This window comes from Diceros bicornis, chromosome 21 (assembly GCF_020826845.1).
Source record: "Diceros bicornis minor isolate mBicDic1 chromosome 21, mDicBic1.mat.cur, whole genome shotgun sequence".
In the NCBI taxonomy this organism is placed as follows: domain Eukaryota; kingdom Metazoa; phylum Chordata; class Mammalia; order Perissodactyla; family Rhinocerotidae; genus Diceros; species Diceros bicornis.
In genome coordinates, this window is record NC_080760.1 from 34,496,325 (window position 1) to 34,506,905 (window position 10,581).

Sequence of the window (10,581 nt, forward strand, 5' to 3'; positions counted from 1 at the left end):
ACCGTGACTACCCCTTAGTGAGTGAGTGACTTTGGGCAGGCTGTAGTCAGGGAATATGAAGTGAGATAGTGTATAGTGACATAGGCCAGGACCTAGAAAGCACTCTAGGTATTTCAGGCAGAATAGGATTTAAAATAGGGAAATAAGTGGTTATGAAATTGTAGGAAGGATGGCAGAAACTGAACACAGGGGACACCACCAGGCATCACAGCTTCTCTTGCAGCTGCCACTCCCAGTTAAGGAAACTGCAGGAAACCGCTTTCACAATCACAACTGCCCCACAGCCTCAAATCTGGTTCCCAGACCAGCTTTCCCGGTCACTGCAAAAGCTCCCATTTGATGAGAGTGTGCATCAGGCAACACCAACTGGAAGAAGAATGGTCCTCCTCCCTTCTGCTTTCCAATCTCATGACAGTACATTTTATTGGAGGATCCTACATTACATCTCAACTTAATAGCAGGGAGAGACTGGGTAACGTAGTTTTTAGCTTTCTGGACTATGTAATAGAAGGCAAAGTGGAGATAGAGGTGGTGGAAATGGATGTTAACACTATCTAGTATAAGTATCAAGCACAATGCAGAGAATCAAGAAATGCTAGTTTGCATTAGAGAAACAAGTCATGTTGGGTGAAGTCAGCCCAGAGATTGGTGTCGGGTTTTGGCAGATAATAAAAAAAATAGTTCCTTTAAGCTGAAGGGAACTCCAGTGATAGAGGGAAAAGACTAACAGGAGAAACTGGCAAAGAGGGAAATATCACTGTATATTTCTTCCATTCATCCAATGAAGAATAACAATAGCTTCCATTCTATCTGGCTAGGACAGTGAAGATAATAGCTCAGCTTGCTCGTACCCTGAAGCTGGACCCCGTATCTTCCTCCCACTTACCCAACAAAAGGCCGAGTCCTATTTTCCATTAGCTCTCATTCAGACTCTATCAGCTGGGACCTTCCCCTTCCCGCTCAACCCCCTGGGGTGATAAGCACATTTTCCAGCAGCTCTGGAGTCACGGCTGCTTACAGAGACTGTGCCAATCCAAACAAGTCCAGCTGGAAGGCTCTGCCTCCAAGCTTCCTTCTCTCTTCCCTCCTCCCAACTGAAACCACAGGGGCTTTTGAGCCTCATGACCAGCAGACATGCGCTAAAACAAGAGAAGAAAGTCTCCCTTCCCTGGGGAGGAGTACAGAGCTATTAGAATGGTCCCAGTCCTATTCTTTCAAAAACGTGGGCACCTTTGAAAATGGTACAAAGTGAAAGAATAGACAAGACACAATGCTATAAACTGAAGCATAACCAAAATGTTTCATTCTTCCACCTCGACAGGCCCTCTACAAAATCAAGGAATTTTTCTGTCTTAGGTATTGCTAGGTTTCCCTGTGCCTAGAACAGTATGTGGGATATAATCGGCAATGACTCTTGTTGAGATGGAGGGCATTATGTCACAGAGAAGTTGGCTTTTAGCAAATATTTGGCACTCAGCATTTGCTCCCCTACATTCTGTAGCCTCTTCTGCAGTTTGGCTGTGCCATATGGTTAGTTCTGGCCATTAGTCTGTGAGTAGTAACGACATGTGTCACTTCTAGGCCAGGGCAATTAAAAGCTCTGAGCTTTCTCCATCTTCTTTTCCTTCCCTGCAGCAACCTTGGAAACCATGTCTTGATTCACAATAAAGAAGAACCCTGGACCGCTGAGTTATTGGAGGCCTCCCCCTGCCTCACTGATCTGCATCAGATCTTACATGAGTGACAAATGAAGTTTTGCTGGGCTAACTCACTGAGTTTTCCAGGTTTATCTGCTATTGCAGCATAGCCTAGACTATCCTGACTGATAAACATTAAGTCATTCATACATTAATTCAACAGACATTGATTGAGAACTCCAGAGTGTTAGTCACAGGGGCAAGAGTAAATTTAGAGACTGTCATAAAAGATAAGAAGATAGAGAAGCAAATTCTAAGAGATTGTGAAATTCAAGAGACGTCGTCAAGACTTTCCTGACTCAGGTTTATGAAAGTCTTGGGATTTCAGTAGCTATTTGTATAATGGAACAGAAATACTTAGTAATTTGAGATTGCCGTATGCTTAGAGAAGACTCAAAAATGAAAACAATGCCTTACGTCTTTATTTGCCTTACATTTTACAAAGGCTGTCACATGTGTGATCTCATTAGATTCTTCTCCATAATCCTGTGAGGATGACAGGTTAGGTATTATTGCGCCATTTTACCATGGTGGAAAATGAAGCTTAGGCAGGGGAGGGCCAGAGAGCCCATTAGTGACAGAATCCAGTCTCCAACCAATGTCTTCAGTTTTAAAGCCAATGTCATATAGACCAAGCTGCCTCCTAACAGACAGTCTGATGTTTAACTTTCCGTGATGCAAAAATACAAGCACAGAAACTGAGATGTGGGTTAAAGAGAAAGGAATGAGGTAGCTCAAAGAACTCTGGTTAACAGTTTTGACATAAAGAGTAAGAAAGTTAGTTTTAATTCAGTGAGTAATAGAAGCCATATGGATCTTAAATGGAGCATCTTCATACTTAATTTATCTTTGCTATGCCACCTGACTCCATGACAATTATTAGGATGTAAGCAAGGAAGAAAGACCAGATTTGGACTTTCAGCTCTAGAGAACCAAACCCAAGGAAAAGAATAAAGGAGAGCTAGGAAGAATCAAGGTCCTGGCCATCCCTTGTGACTGTTTCTGGAAAATACACTCTCTCAGAGACAGTTCTCAATGGCATATATCCAATGGCATATATCCAGCTCATCGTACCATGAAACAACACCTTCTTAGGCTTAGCAGCTGATAGCCACACAAATCTTATAGCTCCAACTAAAGATTTTCAGTATATATTTGGAGGTTTTAGAGACACATAAAATTCTTGGCACTCGATTAGGAATCAGTCTTAGAGGGAGGCCATGCATCTCTCCCAGGTCCTTGAAACTCTTGTCTCCACTGCCAAAATTACAAATATTAGAAGAGACTATGACTATTCAACAATGTATAAACCATGAACTGAAATGGCATTAACCTTTTAAGAATCAATCTCAGCATTAATTTGCCTCCAAATCCTACTTTTATCTCTATGCAAAGAGTCTATTTCTGCAACTTTGCTTATGTTCTCTCCAGAAGTTCCCTCTTGCTTTAAATCATCTAATGTCTCTCAATCCTTCACACCCTAACTCAAATGTCTCTTCTTCTGGGAACCTTCCCCTGACCATCCCTACCCACTTCAGACCTTATATTTATCCATTCAATTTATATCTGTTGAGTGTTTGCTTTATTGGAGAAAATGTGCCAGGCATTGGGAACACAATGGTAAGTGGACAGCTTAGATCCATGGGTTAGCTTCCAGTGTAGCAGACCAGGGTATTTGCTTCCTGCTCTCTGCTTCTACAACAAAATCAATTACTCCTACGCTGGCCCTTATAATACACGGCTGACGTGAATGCTTGGCTACTGTTGCACAAGTAAGCTCTTTGATGGCAGAGATCATTCATGTCTTGTACATTTCTGATTCCTGCAGTGCCAGGCGAAGGAATGGGCTGCTTGATGAATATCTATTGATGTATATAAGTGACTAATATTATCCTGTCATATAGCTCGTAGGAGAGAGATGGAGAAAGAGAGAGAAGAGGAGAGTGAGGGAAGAGGAGACATGTTTAGGCTTGGTCTGCCTAGATCACAGACCCAGAGATTTCTTAGAATGATGAATAATCCACCACAGGCATGGGTCAGGGCATGTTTATTGCCAATCTCATTAAGGAAGTATGATGGCGAACCTCTTCTGGCTGAATAACTTAGCTTATACTACTTGTTTAAGCCTACCCACGGATATGACACTATGAAACTCATGACGTTAAAAAAAGTGAATTCCAAAAGGTTGACTCTGAGTTACGTTTTTTAGGGGCACAGTCAAGACCTGTGAATACCTGTATAAATGATTTTGGGAATCATCTGGGTTATGCAAAACCAACAGACACACAGTACCTAAAATTTCAGATCCTTTTCCTTTTAGGTAAATGTGTTTTGCAGAATTTCTTACTTACAGAATTAGTTATATAGGGCCACAAGTCAATCTACATACATTTTTTTCACAAATGTAAAAAACATTTGACTATGGAATTATGATTATTTTTAAAGCCAGAAGAGGCTTTTGTGGTTAAACCCATTCCAAACCCTCATTTCACACATAAGGACACTGAAGCATAAATAACCTAAATGACTTACCAAAAAATCATACATTCAGGGGGTCAGCCCCGTGGCATAGCGGTTAAATGCGCCTACTCTGCTGCTGGTGGCCCGTGTTCGGATCCCGGGTGCGCAACGACGCACCGCTTGTCAGGCCACACTGTGGCGGCGTCCCACATAAAGTGGAGGAAGATGGGCACAGATGTTAGCTCAGGGCTGATATTCCTCACAAAAAAACAAAAAAAAACATACATTCAATTGGTATCAGAAGCTGAACACAAATGTAGAGCTCATGATGCCCACCTGTGCCTTTTACACCACATCATGGTGCCCTCTGTTAGCGAGCAGCACCTGCTGGCAAAGCATGCCATAGCAGCCTACCTCTATCTGTAACTATAAATACCCGGGCTAATGGACTTCAGTGGTGTTCTTCTAGAAATGTGGAATATAGACCTCAGAGAATCCACAGCAAGCAGGATTCAAATCAAACCTTTGAGAACCAATCTCCAAGTTTCTGGGCAAGGGAAAGGTGAGAGTGTGTCAAACAGAGAGAAAAGAATGTGAAGTGCAGAAAATGAGACAATATTCTAAAGTGCTATGGAGCAAAGAAGGCAGGAAAACATGGGGAGTACCAAGGTCTGTGCACAGTCACTTCCCAGATTCCCTGGTATAGGTTAGACCTTGTTTATATATCCCTTTGGGTTAGTGTCCTGTGGCTGCTATAGCAAATTATCACAAATTTGCTGGCTTAAAACAACAGCAGTGTATTCTCTGACAGTTCTGGAGGCCAGAAATCCAAAACCAAGGTGTTGGCAAGGCCCATTTAGGGCCCACTCCGATAACCCAGGGTTGTCTTCATCTCAAGATCCTTAACTTAATCACATCTGCAAAGACCCTTTTTTCCAAACAAGGTCATATTCATAGGTTCCAGGGATTTGACATCGACGTGTTTTGGGAGGGAGGCATCTTTCTGCCTACTACACACCTTCACTTCACATATTCATTATTTGGGTGATTATTTTTGATAACCCCCACCCTCACTGTGAGGGTGCAGGAGGACATAAGCCTCATCCGCTTTATTCACTCCTGCTTCCAAAGCACCCAGCATAGTGCCTGAGACATAGCAGACATTTTTTTTTTCATAGTAGACATTTAATAAATGTTTGGGGAATAAGAAGAAGGAAGGAAGGAAGGAAGAAAAAATCAGAAGAGGAAGGAGTGAGCAAGGAAGAGAAAGAAGAAGGAAGGTAGGAGGTGGGGGAGGGAAGGAGAGAGGGAGAGTGAGAGCAAAGAGAGAGAAAGGAGAGGAGAGGAAATATCTCCAATTCTCACTACAAATTCTCATGAGATGGGTTAAAGGTGAGGAAAACAAGGATGAGTTTTAGAAGGTGAAGGTCACGATTAGTAAGTGATGGAGCTTGTATTTCAACTGAGGTATTCGAAATCCACATACTTTCCAGTACAACACATCCCTTGTAGATGCTGAGGGTTGGGTTAGCGTGGGAGGGATGGGGTACAGAGAAATGCGTGGTGTGCTTCCCCTCAAGCAGTTTACGATTTAGTGGGAGAACTAGCTAGCTGGATACTTCATACAGATGATAATGTGGCAAGTGCCAAGTACATAGGTCCCAGATTTTGAAAGATTTTTCCAAAAGAACTTGGATCTTACTCTACAAAGCAACATTTAGATGAGATTTCAAGGCATAAGCTGTAATATTTAAAATTTGCTATTTTGATAGTAAATAACAATTTTATAGCTATTGTGTAATTTCAAGTACAAATGTCTATTATGACTCATACTCAACTACATTAGCCCATGGGATTATCCTAAGGCATAAATTATATATTTGGCATAAATTCAATCATTGGAAAATACCCACTTGAAAAGGCACAATTATGTCATTCCTGCAATGCATTTCAGAAATGAATCTGTCTTCAAATCAGAATGTTCTTCAATGTTGACCAGCATCTCTGAATTATGTAAGATCAAGATATCATTCAGTGTTGAACACTATCTTGGGCATTTATTTATTCATTCATTCATTCCATAGTTTTTCACTGAGATCCTATTGTGTGTTGTTCTGGGAGCTGAAGATACAATTTGAACAAGAATATGACCCTCACCTTCAAAGAGCTCATGGTCTGTGTTAATTGGGTTAACCAGAAAGCAGATGCTGTAACAAATGTAGGAGTGCAAGAGGTTTATTGGAGAGTAACGCCATGAAAGGGTGAGAAAGCAGGATTGGGCAGAGAAATCCTTTATACCAAAAAGCAGATATGACATCTGTGAAAGGAAAGAGAGAGACAGCACGATGAGGCAGAGAGAGCCTCAGACCACCATGCAGATCTGACACAGTCTCAGCCAACTCAAAGATTTCCCACTAAAAGAGTCCTGAATTGGCCCTAGTACCACTATTATGCTCAGTCATTGGCTGGGGCTGCCTGAAAGGATCGTGGCCTCAGCTTGAAAGCTGAGGCAGATCTTGAAGGCATTAACAGCTGGAGGCTGTCAGCTAACGGCACTCCTTGCAGTTAAATACCAAGTTCTGTCTTGAAGGGAGATCAAAGTGACACAACCCCATGGCTGCCACACAGTGTGATCGGGAAGAAGGCAAATAAACAGACAATTTAAATCCAGTAAGGGTAATGACAGGGTGCCATGGGAGCTTAAAGATGGAACGCCAAACTCAGGTTTGGGGACAGGAACACTTCCAAGAAGATGTAGTATTTAAGATGAAGCCAGCACTATAAGTAGGAGTTAGTCAAATGAAGGGGGGTAGGGATAGGTAGAGAGTGTTCAAGGTGAGGAAACAGGGTGAACAAAGCCTTGTGGGAGAGAAAGCATGGCACATTTTGGAGAACAGCAAGATCGAGAGTATGATTTTAGTATCACCTTGGAGGGAGGTAATAGCAAGAAATGAAGATGGAGAAGTAAATGGGGATAAATAATGAGAGCCCATACACCGTGCTAAGGAATTTGGGCAGCATAACCACATGCAAAGTGGTCTGTGATTTGAACATGCAATTATCAACCTTTTTTCCCCTCAGTAGAGTATCCTGAAGACTCCATGTTCCAATTCTCTGTATTTATTTAGACACTGCTGATCCTTTTGAAAAGGTAACTATGTTACCTATGAGGAGAATATAATTCGTTATCACCCATTGCATTTTATCCAATATTTTCATCCAAGTCCACCTCTACTAAGAGAGAAATCACCGGACTGATGGATCTTGGTGGGAGAGATTGAGAAGCTTAGAGTCATGGACCTCTCAGAGGCATCAGACCAAGGCATCAAAGCAAGAATCTGAGGAACTATTCTGGGTTCCCAGTATCAGGAAAGGGGCGGAGAAGAGTCAAGAATGTGTTTTGCCTACTTCTAAATTAGAGAGTGATGTTTTTAAAAATGAGCCCTGAGATTTCACTTCTATAATTCTATTCTGAGGAATAATCACAAATTTAAAGTTTTGTAACGATTGCTGATGACAGTAATGATGGCTAACATCTAGATGCTGTCGGCTACTACCATGCTAATTGCTTCATGCTTGATTTTATATGATGCTCACAGTAACCATATTGTACCCAAGAAGTAGGAACTACTAATTACGCCCATTTTCCTATCAGAAAATTAAAGCTGAGAGAGGTTAACATGTCCGAGGTCGCACAGTTAATATGCACAAAGAGGTTAAACAAAACATTATTTTAAAAAATCATAAACAATCTAAAGGGAAGCTATTAAATAAATTTGGGGTATGGGTATATGAAGAAATAGTAAGTAGTTGTTAGGAAGATGTTTTCAAATTGTCTTTAATGATATTAACAAATACTTATGGTATGGTTTTTATTGAAAAAAGTGGAATGCAAAATTGTACATGCAATATGAACTTCTTTTTAAAAAACAGCTTCACTGAGGTATAATCTACATACCATAACATTTACCAATTGTAAATGTACAATTTAGTGATTTTTGGAAAATCTGCAGAATTATGCAACCATTACTGCAATCCAGTTTTAGGATAGTTCCATCATCACTTCCCAAAAATCTCTCATGCCTGTTTGTAGTGAATCTCATTCCTACCCCCAGCCACAGTCAATTCTAAAATACTTTCTTCTCTACAGATTTGCCTTTTTTGGATACTTATATAGATGGAATCAAATAATATATGACCATTTGCCTCTGGCTTCTTTCAAATAGCATAATGTTTTTGAACTTTATCCATGTTGTAGCATGAATCATAGTTTGTTACTTTTATGTGCCAAATAGTATTCCATTGTATGGTCCCAACACATCTTATTTATCCATTCACCAGTTGATGGACATTTGGATTTTTTCTACTTTTTGATTATTATGAATAATGCTGCTGTGAATAGTTGTGTGCAAGTCTTTGTGTGGGTATATGTTTTCATTTTTTTTGAGTAGATGCCTCAGTGTGGAATTGCTCAGTAGTATGGTAAATGGACATTTAACTTGTTTTTTTTTTTTTTTTGTGAGGAAGATCAGCCCTGAGCTAACATCTGATGCCAATCCTCCTCTTTTTGCTGAGGAAGATTGGCCCTGGGCTAACGTCCGTGCCCATCTTCCTCTACGTTGTGTGGGATGCCGCCACAGCATGGCTTGGCAAGCAGTGTGTCGGTGCGCACCCAGGATCCGACCCTGCTAACCCTGGACCGCTGAAGCGGAGCGCGCGCACTTAACCACTGTGCCACCAGGCCAGCCCCCGTTTAACTTCTTAAGAAAGCACAAACTGGTTTTCAAAGTGAGTGTCCCCATTTTACATTCCCACCAGCAATTCATGAGGATCCAGTTTCTCCACATCCTCACCAATACTTGTAATCGTGTGTATTTTTATTATAGCCATTCTAGTAGATATGAAGTGATAGCTCCTTGTGCTTGTAATTTGCATTTACCTAAAAATTAATGATGTTGAACAGTTTTTAGTACGTTTATTTGCCATTTATATGTCTTCAAATCTTTTACTGATTTTTATTGGATTGTTTGTTTTCTTATAATTGAATTTTGAGTGTTCCATATATCTTGTGGGTACAAGTCCTTTATCAGGTATGTGATTTGCAAATATGTTTTCTCAGTTTGTGGCTTGACTTTTCCTTCTCTTAGCACTGTCTTTCAAAGAGCAGAAGTTCTTGATTTTAATAAAGTACAATATAACAATTTTTTCTTCTATGGATTGTGCTTTTGGTGCCTTGTCTAAGAAATCTCTGCCTAATCTATGGTTCCAAAGATTTTCTCCTATGTTTTCTTTTAGAAGGTTCATAGTTTTAAGTTTTGCATTTAGGCCCATGATCCATTTTTAGTTAATTTATTTTTTGTACATAATGTGAGGTATGGACTGAAGTTCCTTATTTTTTTATTCTTTTTTGTGTATTGACAGCCAGTTGTTCCAGCATCACTTGTTAAAAAGCCTGTCACTCTCAACTGAATCGCCTTTGCATCTTTGTTAAAATTCAATTGACCACATGTGTATAGGTCTATTTCTAGACTCTATTCTGAACCAATGATCTATTTGTCCATTTTGCCACCAATACCCTACTCTCTTGACTTTATCCCAGTAATTCTCAGCTGGAAGTGATTTTGCTCCTCCAGGAGATTGCACACTTGCTTGACTTTTTTCCCTTCCCCATCCTGCTTCCTTCACTCCCTTCCTGGTTTGTCCTGAGAGCTCAACTTAATAAATCATCCACACTAATTCCTCATCTATGAGTCCTCGTATGGGGAGTCAAACCTAAGATATGAAAGCAGTACAGTGCCTGGAACATTGTTAGCACTCAATAAATGTCAGCTATTATTATTGTTGTTGTTAATTTTCCTCACCTCATTTTTTGGGGAGACCCATTTACAAAAGTGAGAAATTATGTCAGTTTGCAGCTTTCTTTTGGGCAGGCTATAACCTTATGGTGGTATTTAAGTATTTTAGTATAATATTTGTACTTTGTAATTAACTAAGTTTAATGCTATTTTGATTAGTATTACAAGAATGGTGTGTGTTCATTCTAATTACTTAATGTGGCTCTCTTTTCGATAACTTTTGAAATCACAAATCTAGTTTACACAGATCATAGTCTCAGCAGAAGGAATAAAAAAAAAAAAAGAATAATCATCCACAACCTGGAGTGATCATGGCAAGTACCAAATACAGATCAAGACTTTGAGGTATCAAAAATCAATGCCAAAGATACAATATGGAGAGTTGAAGAGGGGGCTGGGGAATCCAAGAAGAGTATAGAACCTCTGTTACTATACAATAGAAGCTAATTCAACCCTGAGGTGTCTGATCTGGCACCTTCTCAAAGACTCAAGAATAAAGGGATTACACTGAGCACCAGTTCAGACATAAAGACCATGTCCAGTTTTGGTCTTTACAACTTAGAAGAGAT